The following is a 20,816-nucleotide window of genomic DNA, read 5'->3' on the forward strand; positions in this document are numbered from 1 at the left end:
CTGATGTAATTCACCGCCTTTCTTACAGTCACAGCTCTCACCTCGCTCCAACACAGCTTGTAACACAACAGAACCGTCATGAAGTCCAGAGCTTTTATACAGAACAGAGGAAGAATAAAGTTGCTGTATTTAAATCAGCCTGAGCATCTTACATCTCATATAATCAAATAGAGCATGAATCAGCTGCTGTGTGCTCATTTTATTAATCTAAAATCACTGGAGAAACATGCATATATAAGGCAACCCAAATTAAAGGAGAAACGCTGCTTTTAACAACCTGGAGCTCATTTCTGGCATAAAATATGGTTGGTTACTTGGCTAATCTGGCTCAAAGATTTGTCTTCTTCTACTAAGGTGGATTCAAACTTTTTTGTGGTACACAGTGCCAACTACTGTACAGGAGGGACCTAGCGCTCAACATGTGTCACCGATTTCAAAATGCAGCTGACTTTTTTCAACCAGACATGCAGTGCCATAACACGTCAATTATCTGAGGTGGCACCTGGGGTGTCCAATCAGATTTCAGGGGAGTCCAGTGCTATCCTGGCCTCCCTGTAGCGCCACCCATGCCAGGAAATGTTCAGCATTTGACATTTCCTGTTTCAGTTTATATATATGTATATATAAGCCAACTTTATTAACAATTACAGAGTAATAAAATAACAATATTGATAATACAATCCACACATAAAAGACACACAGAATACACAGTAAAGCATAAAGAGACTGGGGGAATAAAAAAGAAAAAATCCAAATTGAAAAAGAAAAAAAGGTTACATGTTAACTAGGGGTTTTCCTTTACAGTTTACAGTCGTTAGCAGAATTATACAATTTTTTTTCACCATTTTTCTTCTTTATACATTTAAGTGATTGAAGTAACAGCCAAAGCTCTTTGTGAAAAAGGTTGAAGTATGATTTGGTCTTCATATATTTGTTTTGTGAATATTTGTTAATAAAACATTAAAAGCTCAATCTTGCAATCTATCATCTATAGCTATACCAAATAAGACATTCTCTTTGTCCAGATGAGACAGAGGTGCAAATTTAGATGAACACCAGAAATAAAAGTCTTCCCAGTAAATATTCACAAATATATAGTCAAAAAACAAGTGATCAACAGTCTCAATTTCACATTCACTAAAGGTGCAGTAATTCTCGTCCAAACCCAACCGAAGTCTCAATAATTCCTTGGAAGGCTATACAAGGTCTGTTAGAAAAGTATCCAACCTTTTTTTTTTTTCAAAAACCTGATGGATTTGAATCACATGTGCTTGCATGAGCCAACCGTGAACCTTTGTGCACATGCGTGATTTTTTTAACGCTTGTCGATTGCGTCCGTTGCTGGCAAGCAGCCTTTGTGTGAGGTGGTGTACTGTGCGCTCGGTGGATTTTCATTGCAAGGAAAATGACAGAACGACTGGAGCAGTGCTACTGCATCAAATTTTGCCAGAAACTGGGCGACAGCCAGGTGGAAACCATTCGGAAGATGCAGACAGCTTTCGGTGGCTTTTCAGTCATGTGACTATTCGAGAAATTGTGGAAGAGGTGGGCATCAGTTTTCGGAGTCCAGCATGTCCTGAGAGACTTCAACACAAAGGTGCTTTTGCTCCGTCGTCAGCAGCTTCGGCATGAATTTCACCGCCACTCTTTTCATGGCCAAATCTTCTGTCACAGTGGAATGTGCTGAAAAAGTGCTGATGTCCACCTCTTCTGTAATTTCTCAGATAGTCACACAACGGTCCGCATCACCACAGCGTTCACTTTAGCAATGTCCTGGTCATTTCAGCATGTTGATGGCTGACCGGAGCGTGGCTCGCTCTCCACCGTTGTGCTGATGTGTTTAAACCAGTTGTACCGCTCCTTAATCTGTGTGATGCCCAGAGGATCGTCACCGAAAGCCGTCTGAATCTTCCGAATGGTTTCCACCTGGCTGTCGCCCAGTTTCTGGCAAAAGTTGATGCGGTCGCGCTGCTCCAGTCGTTCCGTCATTTTCTTTGCAATGAAAATCTGCCGAGAGCACTACACACCACCTCACACAAACGCTGCTTGCCAGCAAATGACACAATCGACAGGTGTTAAAAAAATTCATGCATGCACACAAAGTATTTAGAAATCATATTTCTATGAGATGATATGGGATACTTTCCTGTTTCACTGTGAACTAAAAATTTGGCACTTCCACTTTCAGTCTCAACTTGCTACTGAATTCCTGTGACATACCACGAGAACTCATCTATTGTCAATCCAGGAAATAAGTGTTTTCACTTTCTTGTGTAATCCATGTATTTTTAACGTATTTACAATTATATGCACTTACACTCACGCTTTTAATATAAAGATGATTTACTGCCCCCTGCTGGAAAGGTGTGTGAGTCCAAAATGTAATTAGCACCATTAGCTAATATTCGTAGCTTCTCCAAAACTATTAATCCTGTCAGTGTTCCATTTTGGTGCTGTTTATCCTTGACCCAAAACACACAAACCGAAAAGTCAGCTGTGCTGATGCCACGTGGCGTTCTGTGACTTGTTAATGGTGGATAAAGGTGAGTTGGGTGGTGAGAACTTCACACTCCTTCTGTGTGACAGGGGCTTATGCCTGATGTTAGTTTTGTGTGGGAACATCATCAACTCAGTATTTCCTTTGAGAGGACTGCCACCTGTTCGTGACTGTTGACCAATCAAACGTGGGAATGAACCAGTTTGAATTTTGCCCTGTTGACACATGACTTATGGTGGAACAGTGGAATTGTGGTTAGCACTGTTGCCTCACAGCAAGAAGGTCATGGGATCAATTCCCACCTGTGTCCTTCCTGTGAGGATTTGTGTGTTCTCCCTGTGTTTGTGTGGGTTCCCTCTGGGTGCTCCAGCCTCCACCCACATCCAAAGACATGCAGGGACGGGATGGATGGGAAACTCTGAATTGTCTGTAGGTGTGAATGTGTTTGTCTATTTGTGTCCCTGTGATAGAGTGACGTCCTGTCCAGGGTGAACCTGTGTCATGCCTTATAACGGCTGGGATAGGCTCTAGCCCCCAGGGACCCTTAATTGGAGTGAGTATAGAAAATGGATGGATGTCTTTGACACTTTCGGTGTGCTTTTTCTAAAACTTACCGAAACCCAGTGCACCTGCTCCGTTTCCCTTGCGCTCCTTTTCAGAGGAAGTGCTTCAGAAAATGCGGAAAGCAGAGCAGTGCATCGGTGAAATTTAAAGCTTACCTGGCAGCCTTCGCTGGAGGTTTTGATCCTCGTCTCCTTCAGGATGGACACTATCTCTATGTGTGGGAGTATTTGCTGCTCGCAAAGGGCTGTTGGATCCTTCTTGTCTTCCCTGGACCATCATCTCAGATGACTGGACTGACTCAGCCCAGCCTGTGTCCATCTTCGCCGAGGCTTCCTGTTGCTTCCGCTCACCGGGCCGTGGAGGTTTTGTGCCAGTACTGTCAGCTGCAGGACTGCAGACACAGTGTTTCATCTGCGCTCCTCTGGCTGCTGAGGCGAGCTGCGTCGCCGGCTGCTTAGAGAGTCTGGGTCTTATCAACATCAGATCACTGTCCTCAAAGTTGTTGCTGGTTAAGGATCTAATCATGGATCATCACCTGGATATGCTTGGGTTATGTGGAATGTGGCTTAAACATATATAGCTGTCCTCCCCTTAAATGAGGCCTGCCCATGGGTTTACACATTTCGTCACCCGTGTTTAGTTTCTCGTGATGTGAAGCAAGGTGGGGGTGTTGCTTTCATTTATAAATCTATGTTTACCTCATTAATTGTTGGGGGTCACAAATATAATTCATTTGAACATCTGATTCTCTGCTATGCCCACGGTGCTACATATTGCCAAGGTCAGAAAAATGGAATTCTGCTATGATATTTTGTCACTGTTTATAGGCCTCCTGGCCCATATTCTGACTTCTTAGATGAATTTGGTGTGTTCATCTCTAGCTTGTCAACTAGTGTAGATAACATCTTGATTATTGGTGACTTTAACATTCATATAAATAAGCCTTCTGATCCCCTCTGCAAATCATTTATGGAATTTGTGGATGCATTAGGATTCCAGCAATGCATTCAGGACTCGACACACATTAGCAGGAAGCACCCTTGGTTCTTGCACATGGTTTTGCTGTCATGAATATTGTCATTTCTACCCGGTTCTTTATGTAATTTACTGCCGCTTTCCAAGAACCAAACCATTGTATTCCTCATTTTGGGTTTCTTAAAAGTCACAATGAAAACCGGACCGGGACCCTCACAGACAGTGTCCATCTTGTGAAAGGCCAAGAAAATGGGTCATACAGCACTTTTTATAGAATGTGGGCATTTACAGTGGGTGTAGTTTAGTCTCACACAGTGGTAGGCACAGATAACCAAAAAATTCACTTCAATAACAGATAATCAGATAACTGAAAACTTATCTTTGATAAAGATAAAATGATAAACCACCCAAAAATGTATCAGAAGTTACAGATAATAAATAAATAAATAAATTCCAGTATTGTCTCTGGTACATCTGCAACTACAAGTACTAACAAACTGAATTTGAGTTTTAACACCATGATCGCTTCTGGTAGAATCAAAAGCGACAACAAACTCAAACAATGAGCTCACACTTGTATTTTTGAACATCTTACCCCCTGCTGGAAGCTCTTGTTTACTACATGGCTTCCAGCACAAAGGGCAACTGAAAGCAGCCACAAAGCCCAGCTCTCTACCCAATCACAATGCTCCAGTCAGGCAGAGGTCTTGGAAAATAAAGCAGTGCTGACTTATGGTTTGGTGTATAAATAAAATGAATACTGACAGAATAACTCCATTAATGTCAATTCTGTCATTTGTACAAAGTTAAAATATAACATATATCTTTTAATGTTGAATAATGCACTAATTCTGACATTTTGTAAAAAACAGACAGATGGCAAAGGATTCTGAGTCAAATGTGCCTCTTTTGCTAAACACTGATTGGTTGAGTCATTCATTATGTAAACCAACAGGTTAATGTGACGTGTCATGTGTTGGTGTTTACCGATAAATGTGCTTTTGTAAAATATTCCATTTTTTTATTTGTAAAAACAGGCATTTTAACGGAGCCCTGGAAGTGTCATCGCAAAATGTTTTGCATGTGGAGAGAATGTGCGCTCATTTTATTATATTGTGCGCACGTTTTATGATGTTGTGCGCATGTTTTATTATATTGTAAAACATGCACTCAATATTGTCTTGACACATAAATGTTGGCTATTCGCCCTATTGACATTTCAAATCCCACAAAACCTCGGAGACGTCGCTGCACTGTGAGATCTCAGTAACATTGAGAACTGCATTGATACGCTCTGATCACGCTGCACTTTAACTATCCATTAACATCGCAACATAAAACTATTTTTATATTGTGCCTAAAACTCTCGTGAATATATTCTCTGGGTTTATAGATGTTGTTATTGCGTTTATTTTATGTAAACATGTGAGAATCACAGTCTGTCTCTCCGTTATTTTCAATGGGAGCTGCTGTGAGCTACAATTGCTTCCTGATAATGTTCTGGGGGAAAGTGAAGTTTGCTCTTTAACGTCTTGATTATTGTTCTTTACAACACTGTTTGTCCTCTTTGTTCCAGACTAATATATATAATATGTCTGAAATTCGGTTTACGTTTATTAAATTCCACTCAGATTAAACGTAACAGACACGGATTATTTGTTATTGTTTGTTTTAGCAAGTTTTCAGGGTATCATGCAGCAGTCTCTTATTAACGTGATGAAAAGCATAAAAAATACATTTTTGTAGTATAATATTCATTTACAACTGTCATCGTATTGATTCTCTATATGTTGTTTGACTGCAGCAACTCCTTTCAGCGACTGCAGTTCTCCTTTGCCTGCAGAGGATAGAGTGGTTTCTTCTTAAAGCAGCTAATCTCTGTTTTGCAGAGGGTAGAACTACACATCTGCTACAAAACAAACACAAAACACAACAGGTAGGTGCTCAACTGGTTTTAAGTTTTATAAATATATGTAGCTGTTCAGCTTTATTTACCACGTTATCGGTCTAAAAATTATCTGACAAAAATTTATCGCAAGATAATTAGTGTTGTGTGTTGGGGGGGTTTGGCTGGACATTTTGGTGTTCTTTTCTTTTCTTTGCTCTCCAGGTGATATGCAAACTGATTTATTGTCTGTGGAGAAGGTGCTGGCAGAAGAGTCCTTCACCCTCATCAACGTGATATGCAGCACCTGTGGATGATGCTCACGTGCAACCTTAAAGACTTTCAACTGAAGCAGATAATGAGATGACGTTTTGCATTTAAGCCATGTGTGATTCAAGCAGAATTGCCGGGAACTCGACCTTGTGATGTTCGTTTGTGAGACGCTGAGGACCGCGCCTGGGTTTGACACATCGTGCCTGTGAAGGAGGACGGGTGAGGGACACATGCTGTCAGCACACATCAGAGGTGATTTGATTGTCTGAATAATTGTTAACAGTAATTTGGTATTTTGTTACGCAGTATATGTGAATATTGATGAGAGTTGTGCAGCTCGCTTCTCACTGCCGTGGCGTGCGGACAGATGATCCTCCACCTGTTGTGAGAAGCTGCTCATTTACATAAAGCTTAAATTCAGACCTGAATGTGTTGCTGATAGTGTGTGCCTTTGAAGGATATTAGTTGTAGCTGCTGACTTAAATCACCTTTTCTATCCTTCACAGAGTCGGTTTGTCGTGTCCACCTGGGGGGTGTTTGGCGGTGAACGTGGGTCCAGAGGCGCCGGGCTTCGATCCCTTTGGGCGCTGGAGAGCGCGCCGTCCTTCACTCCGCCAGACAGACGCGTTTTATGTTTGTACACCGAGTATTGCACAAAAGGGGGAAAATAAATTGTTTTGTTATTGGAACCGCTTTCTGGTTATTTTAGCGCTGGGTTCAGTCAGATGCAGGTCCGCTCCTCAACCTGCGTCGACACATAACAGTAGTTCCCGGCCATTCTAAAATGGACCCAGCGGCAGAGGCGGTTCCATTTGCCGAAAGAGTTCAAGAACACTTGGAGAAAATATGGGAGCAATTACAGCATCTCGCAAACCAAATTAAACAAACACACGCCCGTGTTATGGAGCTTGCAGCGCAAGCCGTTTCGCTTCCTGCTGCTCCAGCTGCGGCACCATCGATACCGGTGCAGATAACTCCGTCACCCAGAGATTCGGCGTCCGAACCGATTATTTGTCATCCGGAGCCTTATGCGGGAGACGTTGAAGCCTGTGCTCTGTTTTTGATGCAATGTTCTCTGGTTTTTGCTCAACGACCGGCTTCCTTCTCTTCTGATGGTAGCCGTGTCTCATATGTGACAAATTTGCTCCGAGGTGACGCCTTAGCTTGGGTCACTGCGTTGTGGAGTAATAACTCGCCATTGTTAGGATCCTTTAAGGATTTCTCCCGGGAGTTCCGATTGGTTTTTGACCATCCGGTGAAAACAAATACCGTTGCCCAACGGTTGCTGAATCTCAGGCAGGGGAGGCGGAGTGCGGCGGAGTATTCGGTGGATTTCCGAATTTTTTCTGCTCAGTCCGGTTGGAATGCCGCAGCTTTCCGAGGAGTGTTTATGGATGGTTTAAATGATTCATCAAAAGACGAGCTAGCAGTCTGTGACGAACCAAACGATTTAGATGAGCTAATATCTTTGGTGATTCGTCTAGATGATCGGATAAAGGAGCGTGGACGCGAGAGAGGGCGGCCATCAGAGCGGGGGCTTTTTGTCTCTGGCTTTCCCCGACACAGATCTGGGCTGCCTCTTCTTCGCCCCACTGAGACTCCTCCGACGGGACCTCTGGCTCCTCTTGTGGATGAGCCCATGCAGCTCAGACGAGCTGAAGCCGCTATATTGCCCCGTCAATTAAGCGTCAAGAAAAATAGTGGTGACGTATCTCCAGGAGTTCTGGGACAGGCAAAATAATACACACAAAAAAAAAAAAAAAAAAAAAAATTTGGGCTGTTTTTTTTTTTTTTTTTGAAAGGGGTTATAAATTGTTTGGAGATTCAGAAGCGGTTCTGGTGGAGTGAACGACAGGTGGTTCGGAGCTCAGCTGGACTCAGTTGATCGTTGGTTTTTATTATTTGTACTTAGGTATTTTCTGTTTGGGTCTGGGGTCGTTTTGTTTTGTTATTTTTTATTTCCCTGCTTCCCTAACCCCAACCTCACTTGCCCCAAGACCGTTCGTCTTGTGGGTTGTGGGGTGGTGCAGGTTGGTCACGCTGAGCATTCTCAGAAGACCTCTGCACCTGGGGGGGGGGGGTTGTCAGGGGCGTTTTTTTTTGGTTTGGTTAGGGCCCGGTTCCCCTCCAGCCTCGGTGGGCCTTTGTACCATTTGTCATTGGTGTTGCCGGGGTGTGGTGCAGCGGGAACATACCTCTGTCGGAGGGGTGGGCCGATCTGTTGCCGTTCGCCATTTCGGTAGTTCCACCCCTCCCGATAGGCTGGGGTATGGTCGGGTTGGGGCACCGGACGTATTTCCGGTTTTCCGCTGTGCCTTGGGGTTGGGGCCGGGTTAGTTTTTCCTGTTCCCTTCCCCGGCTTGGTAATTTTGTTGCCGTTCACCAAAATTGAGCCGACGGAGGGCTCTGGGAGTGATCTGGGGTCTTTCGGGGTGCTGGGGAAGGTAACAGGGTTTATCGGTTGTTTTATTTGCCCCCGGGGTTGTTTAATGTAGTCCACCGGGGGTTGGAATTTTGTGTTTCTTCTGTTTCCTTCCAGGTTCCACCTCCAGGGTTGATGGGACGGTCCTCTGGGGGGAATTGGCTTGTGGGGCCGACTAGCCAAGTGTGGCCGGGTCTGGGGTTCCTGGGTTGTGGGGAGGGTGCCTCCTGGGGTTTCATGGTACGGTCCTCTGGGGGGCGCCATTGCTCCATGTGTACCTGGGGACCTCTGTGGGATTCCGGCTTTGGCTATTTCTCCTGGAACTGGCGGTAAAGGCCTTCTGGGGGGTGTTGGGCTCTGCAAGTCGTTCTGGGGGGGTTGCTTGTTATTTTTCTTTGTGCATTTATGTTTGTATTGTGTTTGTGGGGCTGTGTTGGGTTTTTGCATTTGGGAGTTTTTCTTTTCTTCCCGGGGTTGGATGGGACGGTCCCCTGGGAAGGTTTTGGTTGGGTTTTGTGTTTTTTTTTGTATGTTAGGTTGTACTTGGGACGCTTTTGGGGTTTTTGTTGATGCCAGCTGGCCTTCCAGCTGTGGTGCCCTGTCCTGCTGTCTGCGGTGGACTTTGGGAGCATTACGCTGTCTGCTTCCTGGCGAGGACCCCGGAGGGAGGTGCTGTTCTCGGACCTGGTCTGTTCGGTCGCCGGGAGGCTTCCCGTTAAAGGGGGGGTACTGTTGTGTGTTGGGGGGGTTTGGCTGGACATTTTGGTGTTCTTTTCTTTTCTTTGCTCTCCAGGTGGTATGCAAACTGATTTATTGTCTGTGGAGAAGGTGCTGGCAGAAGAGTCCTTCACCCTCATCAACGTGATATGCAGCACCTGTGGATGATGCTCACGTGCAACCTTAAAGACTTTCAGCTGAAGCAGATGATGAGATGGCGTTCTGCATTTAAGCCATGTGTGATTCAAGCAGAATTGCCGGGAACTCGACCTTGTGATTTTCGTTTGTGAGACGCTGAGGACCACGCCTGGGTTTGACACATCGTGCCTGTGAAGGAGGATGGGTGAGGGACACATGCTGTCAGCACACATCAGAGGTGATTTGATTGTCTGAATAATTGTTAACAGTAATTTGGTATTTTGTTACGCAGTATATGTGAATATTGATGAGAGTTGTGCAGCTTGCTTCTCACGGCCGTGGCGTGCGGACAGATGATCCTCCACCTGTTGTGAGAAGCTGCTCATTTACATAAAACTTAAATTCAGACCTGAATGTGTTGCTGATAGTGTGTGCCTTTGAAGGATATTAGTTGTAGCTGCTGACTTACCTCACCTTTTCTATCCTTCACAGAGTCGGTTTGTCATGTCCACCTGGGGGGTGTTTGGCGGTGAACATGGGTCCACAGGCGCCGGGGTTCGATCCCTTTGGGCGCTGGAGAGCGCGCCGTCCTTCACTCCGCCAGACAGACGTGTTTTATGTTTGTACACCGAGTATTGCACAAAAGGGGGAAAATAAATTGTTTTGTTATTGGAACCGCTTTCTGGTTATTTTAGCGCTGGGTTCAGTCAGACGCAGGTCTGCTCCTCAACCCGCGTCGACACATAACAATTAGTCCGATAATGGTTTTTAAAGTTATCTACGTAAAAAGATACTCCGATAATGAAAACATTATCTTTGATAATTATCGGTTATCGGATATCGGAACTGTACCCACCACTGGTCTCACATTTCTAATGTTACTGGCTCTCACAGATAGCAGGAGCCCTCCCTGTATCTAAAACATAGACATAAATGATGGAAGTAAAACTTAACTTATGTTTAAATGTTAAACCAGATCCCAGAGACTTCCAATCAAATAGCAAAAGCAAACACTTGATATCCAACATAAAATAAGGACTTAGCGCAGATATTATCAAACAATATCGACCTATTAGTCTGATATGATCAATAAAAACAAGCATAACTCAAAGTTTTTGTTTGACACGGTAGCATTTCTTATTCATGGACAGCCACCTGTTAGTTATTCGTCCTTTTCAGCGCAGGACTTCTTGGATTATTTGGAGAAGAAAATAGAAGACATTAGGTTGAGCATATCTCAGCATGCCTTGACCCAACCACTGCTCCCTGCTATGAAGGTGGGTGCTACCATTGAGGTATTACCTAGATTTACAGAATTTGATAGTATCTCACTAGGCATGCTGACGAAACTCGTAACGTCTACAAAAAGCACAACCTGTTTATTTGATCCTATACCAACAAAACTGTTTAAGGATCTCATTAACTTCTGGATCTGTTCCTAAATGTTTTAAATTTGCAGTGTTTAAAACATTACTTAAGAAATCTAATACTGACCCTAGTGTATGGAAGAATTATTGGCCGATATCAAATCTATCATTCTGTTCCAAAATTCTGGAAAATGTGGTTTCATGGCAGCTCGTGGACTATCTTACTGAGAATAACCTTTTTGAGCCACTGCAGTCTGCTTTTAGAAAATATCATTCCACAGAGATGGCTCTCACTAAAGTGGTGACTGATCTTCTGCTTGCAATGGATTCAGACACCACTATGGTTCTGGTGCTGTTAGATCTCAGTGCTGCGTTTGATACAGTGGATCATCATATTCTACTCGATAGGGTGGAAAATCATTTTGGGATTACTGGAAGTGCCCTTGCATGGTTGACGTCATACCTGTCCAGTCGTTCTCAATGTGTTTTGTAGAATAACACTACCTCTAACCTTAGTGACATGAGATTCGGGGTTCCACAGGGATCTGTTTTAGGCCCCCTCCTTTTCTCCCTTTATGTAGCACCCCTTGGGTGTATACTGCTGTGTTTTGGGATTGTCTTTCATTGTTATGCTGATGATACTCAGTTGTACATGCCAATAAAATCTCTGGAGGACTGTCTTGTATCAATGAGCAGCTGAATGTAGTAACTTCCTACTTTTAAACTCTGATAAGACTGAAATGATGGTTCTTGATCCAGCAAGACATTGGCATCAATTTGACCAGCTGGTGCTCAGCCTGGGTTCATGTGTTATACATCATACGGACAAAAAAGAGGAAGCTTGGGGTAATTTTTGATCGTACATTGTATTTTAACCTCATTATTAGGGATGTTATCAGGACTGCTTTTTTCTATCTGCAAAATATAGCGAGGATCCGCCCTATCCTGTCTGTGGCTGATGTTGAGACCCTGATTCATGCTTTTGTCTGTTCTAGATTGGATTATTGTAATGTCCTATTTTCAGGGTTGCCACAGTCCAGCATTAGAGGACTTCAGCTGATTCAGAACGCTGCTGCTGGACTTTTGACATGAAGCAGGAGGTTTGAAGAAGAAGTCGGCGGGTCAAAGAGCTTTTTCTCATCATGAACCTGCCCTGTGGAACAGCCTTCCTTTAACCGTGAGGCAGTCCGTGGACATTTTTAAATCAAGACTTTAAACATACTTTTATTCTCTCTCTTATGAATAGTATTTATTGTTCTTGTCTGTTTTATTCTCTTACTTGTGTTTTTAATTCTACATTTGAATTTTTTCTCATTTCTATTTTTACTCACTTCTTTTAAATTTTATTTTGAATTACTTTATGTGCAGCACCTTGCGGCGACGTTTGTTGTGATTTGGTGCTTTTATAAGCTGATTAAATTGAAAGTGAAATTCAATAAAGCACTCGTTTTTCTCTCTGTGAACTGGTGGAAGGAGTAGTTAGAGTAGCTTCATCAATAATCAGTGGTGTTTCCAGAGCCCGGTAATGCGTCTCCAGAACATCAGACGGATCCACCATGCTGTCAGCTTGCTCCCCCTAACTGGCAGTAGGAACATCCGTGGATTAGATGTCTGTGTCTCATGCTTACGGTGCTGTCTGATCCTTTCTTCCTGAGGCTGCTTCTCCCCCTCACCTTTATTTATCCTCCTTCTCCTTCTGTTTCTTCATTTTGACCTCAGCCTGCTCCGTGTCAGTCCCACTCTCACTCATGTCGTGGGTAATGGAGTCTCGGCACTCCACCGGGGAGTCGCCTGTCCTCGGCTTTGACATCATCCTTGGAGACCTGGAGCGATCTTCTCTCACCATGACTTTGGTTCTCACTAAGTCCTAAGCTTGAAGGTTGTGAGAGGTCCTCATGCTCCCATCAGGCTGGGCACGTCACTGCAGGTGGGCAGCTCCCTCGCTACCATCCCTGACATCATCCTTTCGACCCAGATACCTCGATCTCATGACACGCTGTATCAGTAAAATTAACTGAAGTGTCTCTGGCTCTGTAGGTTTGATGATGCTCCTTGCCTGTGAATATGTTTTGCCCTGAGCAGCAGCATCTTTTATGTGATGTTGTAACATAACTGTTGCGCCTTTTTATGCAACCAATCACATGGAGTGTCCTTAGGAAGGCGAGAACTTTGTTTTTGGACAGACGCTGTGTTTCTGCTGTGGGACAGTGAGAACGTCAGCGCATTTGACACAGAGCGACCACAGAGCAGAGAGAGAGGAGTGTGGAGTGAAAAATAAAACGACTGAGTTCACACCTTGTGCACGTGTCCGTGCACACAAGGTGTCACACGAGGTGTCGCAAGCAGCAGTAACCAGCTACAATTATTCTGAATTCATGAGACAGCATTTATTTATGCAGTAAGCATCATCACAGACAAAAGAAATAATCGAAAGTGATTTTAAAAATGTGAATATATTTGATAGAAATCACATTAAAAAAACCTGAAGTGGAGAAATGACATGAAGCACGTGGGAACTCTGTCCTTTAAGAGACTGTTATTTCCAAAAGTATTTATTTTTGATCCTGGCCTGATGTAGTTGAGTTTTGTGTTCAGACTCAGCAGGTGACCGTTGGATGTGACTGAGGAGGGGGAAGAAAAAAACAACAAAGACAACATCACACTGAAGTGAACTTTAGATATAATAAAAATACAAACTAGTTTCATAGGGTGAGAGCAGAGGTTCACCCTGGACAGGACGCCAGTCTGTTGTAGGTCACACATACGTGCATCCAGAATGTATTCACAGCACGGCACGGTTCCCACATTTTATGTTACAGCCTTATTACAAAATGGATGAAATTCATTTTTCCCCTCTAAATTCTACACACAGCACCCCATAATGACAATGTGAAAAAGCATAACCTCTTAAACCCTAGAGTCCCCAAATTTGGGGACTTGGCCTGTTTTGAAACATTTGAACACTCATAACTAACCAATGCTGACACCAACATACACTTATTATATATCAAAATGTCAAGCGAGGTCTCCTCTACAAAAGTATCACAGTTCAATCAACTAACCACAGCTGAAACACCAAGCAAATAAAGACATAAATCGGAATTCATTTTTTGGGAAAAATAAACCTCATTTACTCCTACCAAGTATTATTTACTTTCAATTTTTTTGCAATCACAACATCCCCTAGGACCTGTCTTTTAGCTGATCCAAACTTTTGCATTTTTGACTTTGTACAAGCTGAGAAATAAATCATAATGTATGGGTATGTGATTTTGGTGAAATAGGCTCTAGGGCTTAAGGGGTTAACTGGAGTCCACCTGGGGTAAATTCAGTTGATTGGACATGATTTGGAAAGACACACACCTGTCTACGTATAAGGTCCCACAGTTGACAGTCAGAGCACAAACCAAGCATGAAGTCAAAGGAATAGTCTGTAGACCTCTGAGACAGGATTGTCTGGAGGCACAAATCTGGGGAAGAGTACAGAAACATTTCTGCTGCTTTGAAGGTCCCAATGATGACAGTGGCCTCCATCATCTGTAAATGGAAGAAGTTCAGATCCACCAGGACTCTTCCTAGAGCTGGCTGCCCATCTAAAGTGAGAGATTGTGGAGAAGGACCTTAGTCAGACAGGTGACCAAGAACCTGATGGTCACTCTGTCAGACCTCCAGCATTCCTCTGTGGAGAGAGGAGAACCTTCCAGAAGGACAACCATCTCTGCAGCTGAAGTCTTTGGTGTGAATACCAGGTGTCATGTTTGAGGAAACCAGGCACCATCCCTACAGTGAAGCATGGTGGTGGCAGCATCATGCTGTGGGGATGTTTTTCAGCAGCAGGAACTGGGAGACTAGTCAGGATTGAGGGAAAGATGAATGCATCAATGTACAGAGACATCCTGGATGCCTGCCTGATTGAATGGCTCTCCTCTAATTAATACAAGTTTGTAATTGTTTCTTTTATTTCTGCTACCTGTCTAACACTTCTGTTAGTTTTTAAGTGCCACAGCTACAAATTTTAGCTCATCATTTTAGTCCTGTGTGAATCACAGGAGTGGTTAGCTTTTTGTTAACGGTTAATTTGTGCAACCTTTTGCTACACATTTGGATTCTCGGGTGCGCCACTTACATTACACTCTAGATTAACCTTGTGTGATATTGACAGAAAGGTTGGTCCTCTTAGAGAGCTGTGTCCGTAAGTTAGAGCAGCTTCTTTGTTCAGTGGAATTAGACAAAAGGGGCACTCCGGACGAGCTCAGTATTAGCTCAGCTAGCGCGTCCGTTACCACTAGCTTAGCTCCACCGGCTAAAGATCAGAAGGTCTCCTGTACGGTTTGGTGCCCTGTTGTGCTACCTGGTTCACAGTCACCGCTGCTGATTCTGAACCATTTTTCAGCTATGGACAAGTCTGTTCATAGTCCTCCAAGCCCACAGGTGACGTTTACTCTCAACTCCAGGCCAAAACACCACACGTTAGTTATAGGGATTATATCACCCGCAAAATTAGATTACAGATGCCAGCTGACGTTAAGTGTATTCCTGGGGCCAGAGCACCCGACACCTTAGGGTGCCTGTCACCTCAGGGTGCTGATGTTGCACAAGAATAGTCAGCCAAAGGAACACAACACTAGATACAGCCACATAGTTATTCCAACTCAGTCTCACATTTTTTTTCGTGCTCCCGGCACAAAATGAGTCAAATTTTCATGACGGGGCTTTTTTAAACTCAATATTACTAACCCTACTCCAACCCCCAACCCTAACCTTAACCATCACCTAATCCTTCTCCTTACCCCCACCATAACCATAACCACCCCGACCCCCCTGCTTCACTGTTAATTTTGTGCAGCCATGACGGAATGAATGAGCATGAATTCATGCTGGATGACAAAAATGAGGTGCTTTTCATCACAATATCACAGACCAATAGATTAATGTATATTTCATGCTCCTGAATCACGACTTGCCGTGAGACAGGGTTGGTTATTCATTTTGGCGCTAATAATATTAGGATGAGACAATTGGAAGTCACAAAAATGGCCATAGAGATGACTTGTGACGTTGCCAGAAAGATGTGTTGTCAATTAATAGTCTCTGGCCCCTCCCCTCTCAAGGTAATGATGAGGCGTTTAGCAGGTTGATTACTTTAAATAGGTGGCTGGCACATTTTTTGTAGACAGCAAGGCTTTAGTTTCATTGATAACTGGCCCACTTTCTGGTTTCACCATATACCCTTAGTTTGGGTCTCATTAACATAAGGTCACTGATCTCGAAATAACTGTTGATAAATGACTTAATTATGGAACACCAGCTAGAAATGATTGGTTAGTGTGAAACCTGGCTTAAACCTATTGCTGTACTCACCTGAAATGAAGCCATAAACATTTAGTCATGTCCCCTGTGATACAAAGCAAGGTGGGGGAGTTGCCCTAATTCATAAATCTGGGATTAGTTTACTGGGTCTTGGGGTCTAAAGTATAATTTCTTTGAACATTTGACTCATGGCTCTGCCCAGGATACTACGTATAGCCAAGGTCAGAAGAATAAAAATCACCCATGTGTTTTGTCACCGTATACAAGCCCCCAGACCCATATTCTGAATTCTTAGATGAATTTGGCGAGTTTTTGTCTAATTTGGCAGCCCATGCAGATAACATTCTGATTGTTGGTGACTTCAACCTTCATATAATTTAAGCCTTCTGACTGCCCTCTGCACATCATTTATGGGCATTAAAGATGTTTTGGGATTCTAGCAGTGGATTCAGAGTTTGACACATATTAGTGGAAATGCCCTGGATTTGGTCCTCATTCGTGGTATCGCTGTCACTTATATTGACATCATCTTGCTTCAGTGGTCTCTGATCCATTTTACAGTCTTGTTGCCTTGTTCACTGGGATGAGAAACTTATTTATTGTCACAGTGACACATCAACTCTTCAACTACAATTGAACCCTGAGCCCGACTGCCTGATACCTTAGCAACACTTTGGGAAAATGACCATTAAGTGGACAGTCTTGTGGACAGTTTAAACCCATCACTCACAACCACACTCGACATGATTACTCCACCTATTTTAAAACCAAACTCCCCCTAAACACACTCGCCTTGGTTCAATGATTACTTGCATGACCTCAAACATAATGCTAGAAGTCTAGATCAAAAGTGGTGTAGTTCAAAACAAGAAGTATTCCATCTTGCAACAACACGCGCATGTATGCACACACAAAACAAATCCACTGTGCTGTCTGGAGACTGTTAGCAGGGAGAAAGAAAGAAAAGCTGGCCTAATTTCTGACGTAATTTTTTTTTTTTTTTCCTGCACTGAGGACGTACACAGTCAACCGACCTGGTTGACACACACACACACACACACACACACACACACACACACACACACACACACACACACACACACACACACACACACACACACACACACACACACACACACACACACACACACACACACACACACATTTAGTGAAAGCTGGAACAAACCATTCATTCGCCTCGTTCAGTGGTTTGTTCCAGCTTTCACCTCATGAAATATTCATACCATTGAACTCATAAACATTCATTATTTGTATACTGGCGACCCCCAGAGGTCAGTAAACTCACCTTTTTACTTTCTATACTAATGACTGTGTCTGTTTACAACCAAATCAACACATTCTGAAATTTTCAGATGATTCAGTCTTGTTCAGTTTGTTGAAAAAGGAAAACAGCTCAAGTCTCCACAGAGCTGCTGTTGAAGATCTGGTATCCTGGTGTGATCATCAGTCCGACTAACACTGTTGAAATGGTGGTTGACCCCAGACCAGGTGTAGATCTCGGACCTATGAGCAAGTGAGCTCCTTTAAATATTTGGGAGTTCACACAGAGCGTGACCTGAGCCGGCACACACAGGTCACCACAGTCTGCAGCAGAACACACCAGCAACTTCACTTCCTGCACAGGATCAGACTGTTTGGTGTCTGTAGAAACATCATGCTCATTTTCTATAGAGCAGCCATTGAGTCAGTCTTCAGATATGGAATAACCAGCTGGTTTGGCAATTTGCTGGCCAAATCAAAGACACAATTATTCAACCTGGTTAAGAGCAGGAAAGATAGTGGGGTGCTCCAGTTCCCCCGGCCCCACAGGAGCTGTATGAACAGACCATGAGGAGACAGACCAGGAACATCCTCGCTGACCATACACACGTGTTACACACAGAATACCAGCTGCTGAGCTCAGGGAGGAGATACAGGGGGCCTCTTTGTCAGCACAACTGTTATAAACACTCTTTTGTTCCTGTTTCAGTGAAGCTGTTAAATGTCTCAAAATGACAGCAAGGAAGAGTGTGTGTCTGGGAGAGGGCGTGCTGAGTGAAGTTGGGTAAATGTATGGAGTAAATGTCCTGTGTATTGATACTGATATTGTTGGGGTTGGGACTTTAGTTCTCATGCTGTACTGTTTATTGTCTGTCCCTATTGTAATGTCAATGTCCAAACCAAATTTCTCCCAAGGGAGACAAATAAAAGTAGAGTAAAACACACAGTGGGTGATCTGCATGTCAGGCCACCCACGTGAGCTCTGTTCCACATGACGTGGTGTCTGTCCTGTGGCCCACCATCCACAACACATGTGCACTGTGTTCCCGCGTGCACGAACCATCGAAGCATGTATTTTTTTTTTTTTTTTTTATTTCTTCTTCTTCACAGCTGCTGTGCGACGTGTTCCCAATACAGCTGTGGAATATAATCCCTCCACTGTGTCCTGGGTCTACCACGGGGCCTCCTCACAGTTTGATGTGCCTGGAAGACCTCTGGAGGGAGACGACCAGGGGGCATCCTCACCAGATGCCTGAACCACCTCAGCTGGCTCCTTTAGATGCAATGAAGCAGTGGCTCTCCTCTGAATCCCTCCTGGATATTTGAGCTCCTCAGCCTGTCCCAGAGTGTAAGGCCCTCCCTGGATCGCCACCTTATTGTGGTGGAGCTTGTGTGTGTTCCAGTGATTCTGGGAGCTGTGTTGTCTGGAGCACTAGTTCCTGGCAGGGCCACCCTTGGTAAATTGGTCCCAGTTGAAGAGACAGATAAAGGGTGATAAGACCCTTGGTAAGAAGACCCTTTACGATGTACACAGTTAAGGATGAAGTCACCTGAACCAGGTGGTCGCCGGGTCTACAACCGTGAGTCTCCGTCAAGCTCAGCTCGAAAAAACAATGTGGTGCCACCTGCATGTGTGTTCATCACCTGGAGGGAGATTAAAGGGTCTGGTGCACTGTACTCACTTTTCTCCAGAACAGTTCTATAATTACTTCAATGCAGCATTCATAAATTTCACAAAGGAAGAATTCAACAATTTGGTCTTGAGCTGCTTTTTAAAAGTGTCAACAGTGTCCATGGGAGAACGTTCCAAAGTTTAGAAGCTACAACCTCAAAATCACACTCACTGTTAGGTTTCCACGTTGTTGGAGGAACATCTAGCAGGCCTGCTGTTAATGTGGGATTGCAATGAATCCTTCATGTAAGCAGGATCCTGACCAAGTTAGACCCAACTGGTGATCACAAGGACCTCAAACTGGACTCTGAGTTTAGTGGGTAGCAAGTGAAGAGAAATTATAATTGTCACCTGTGACCTCTTGGAGGACTTGGTCATGATTTTAGCAGCTGCAGCGATTTGGACAAATTGTAAACAATCCAACCACGTTTTGTTCAGCCAAGTGAACAGAGAGACTCCGTCATCAAGATGTGGTGACATGAAAGCATTGATTAACTTTTCCATATCTGCTTGCAACACAAGAAATTTAAGCTTTTCAGCATTTCTTGAAAGAGGGAAATGAAATATTTAACATGATGATCCAACATCAAAGCCTTGTCCATAGTATCATCTAGGTTTGTTATGGCTGAACGAACGGGCAAATTCAGATGTCCAACGCCAACACCTGCATTTTAGGGACAAGAGTCTTTTTCAGCATTTAGCTGTAAGAAATTAGCAGCCATCCGTCCACTGCAAGGCCAAGCCAGAAAGACCCACCGGCTGCTCCAGCATGTCCATCAAGATACTCTGATCTACAACATCAAAAGCGGCTCTGAGATCCAACATCACCAACCGACCATTCAGTCTGCAGCTCCTTGCATCAAGAAGACACTGTTGACTTTGAGAAGAGCTTTTTTCTGTTTAGTTAAAGCAGATGTATCAAGGATGTTGTGTTCATCTAAGGCAGCTGTGAGCTCATTAACAGCACTTCTTTCTAAGGTTTTGGCTTCATAGGGCAGCTTGAAGATGAGCCTGTAATTCGGAGAGATCAGGGTTTGATTTTTATTTTAACAGTGGCTGAAACACGACCAGATAACAAAGAATAATTGATTATGGTGAGCACAGCAGGACCAATAGCACTTTTAAACAAAGATGCTGGTAAAATGTCAAAGAGTTAAGATGAAGATTCCATGCAGTTGATGAAATAATTAAGTCCTTTGAGTGTTATTGGGGAAAAGTTTTAAGATTTCAGGCTGAGAGGAGAATAGGATGAGGAGAAAATATGACCAATCCTATGAAATGAAGAAAAAAAGGAAGTTGTTACATTCCTCAGTTGATCACACGGGTACAGCAGCTGATGCAGGAGGAACAATATTATTAATAGGATTGTGTGTTGGGATTCGAATGTGTCAGAATGTTGTGAACTTTACTGTTTTTCTGATATGATAACAGAACAATGATGTCAGTTAGGTTCTCTCTCACTTGTGACGCCGTCTGCGAGGGATTTTGTGAAATTTTGCACACCACTGGCTGGGTGGCGCCACCCCCTCCCGTGAGTCGCCGGCTGTCACTCGCATGTCGCTTGAATTTTTAAACAGTTCAAAGTTGGTGATGCTCCTCACTGAGTGCTGACAGAGCTGTCGCGGGTGTTGTAGTCTCTGCGACGCATTATGTGTGAGAATCACAAGAGAACTGAGCTGAACTGGACACAAAAATAAGGATCTGACATTACTCAC

General features: G+C 43.7%; 1 long non-coding RNA gene across 1 annotated transcript; it reads right to left on the reverse strand.

Moving 5' to 3' along the window:
- Positions 1–4,191: 4,191 nt before the first annotated feature.
- Positions 4,192–10,376, reverse strand: LOC117515008. The gene is made up of 3 exons (XR_004561987.1): positions 10,340–10,376; positions 5,346–5,350; positions 4,192–4,342 (listed from the first exon to the last, which is right to left on the reverse strand). It is a non-coding gene; the product is annotated as an uncharacterized LOC117515008 (long non-coding RNA).
- Positions 10,377–20,816: the final 10,440 nt, after the last annotated feature.

The sequence above is a fragment of the Thalassophryne amazonica genome, chromosome 8, assembly GCF_902500255.1.
Source record: "Thalassophryne amazonica chromosome 8, fThaAma1.1, whole genome shotgun sequence".
NCBI lineage: Eukaryota > Metazoa > Chordata > Actinopteri > Batrachoidiformes > Batrachoididae > Thalassophryne > Thalassophryne amazonica.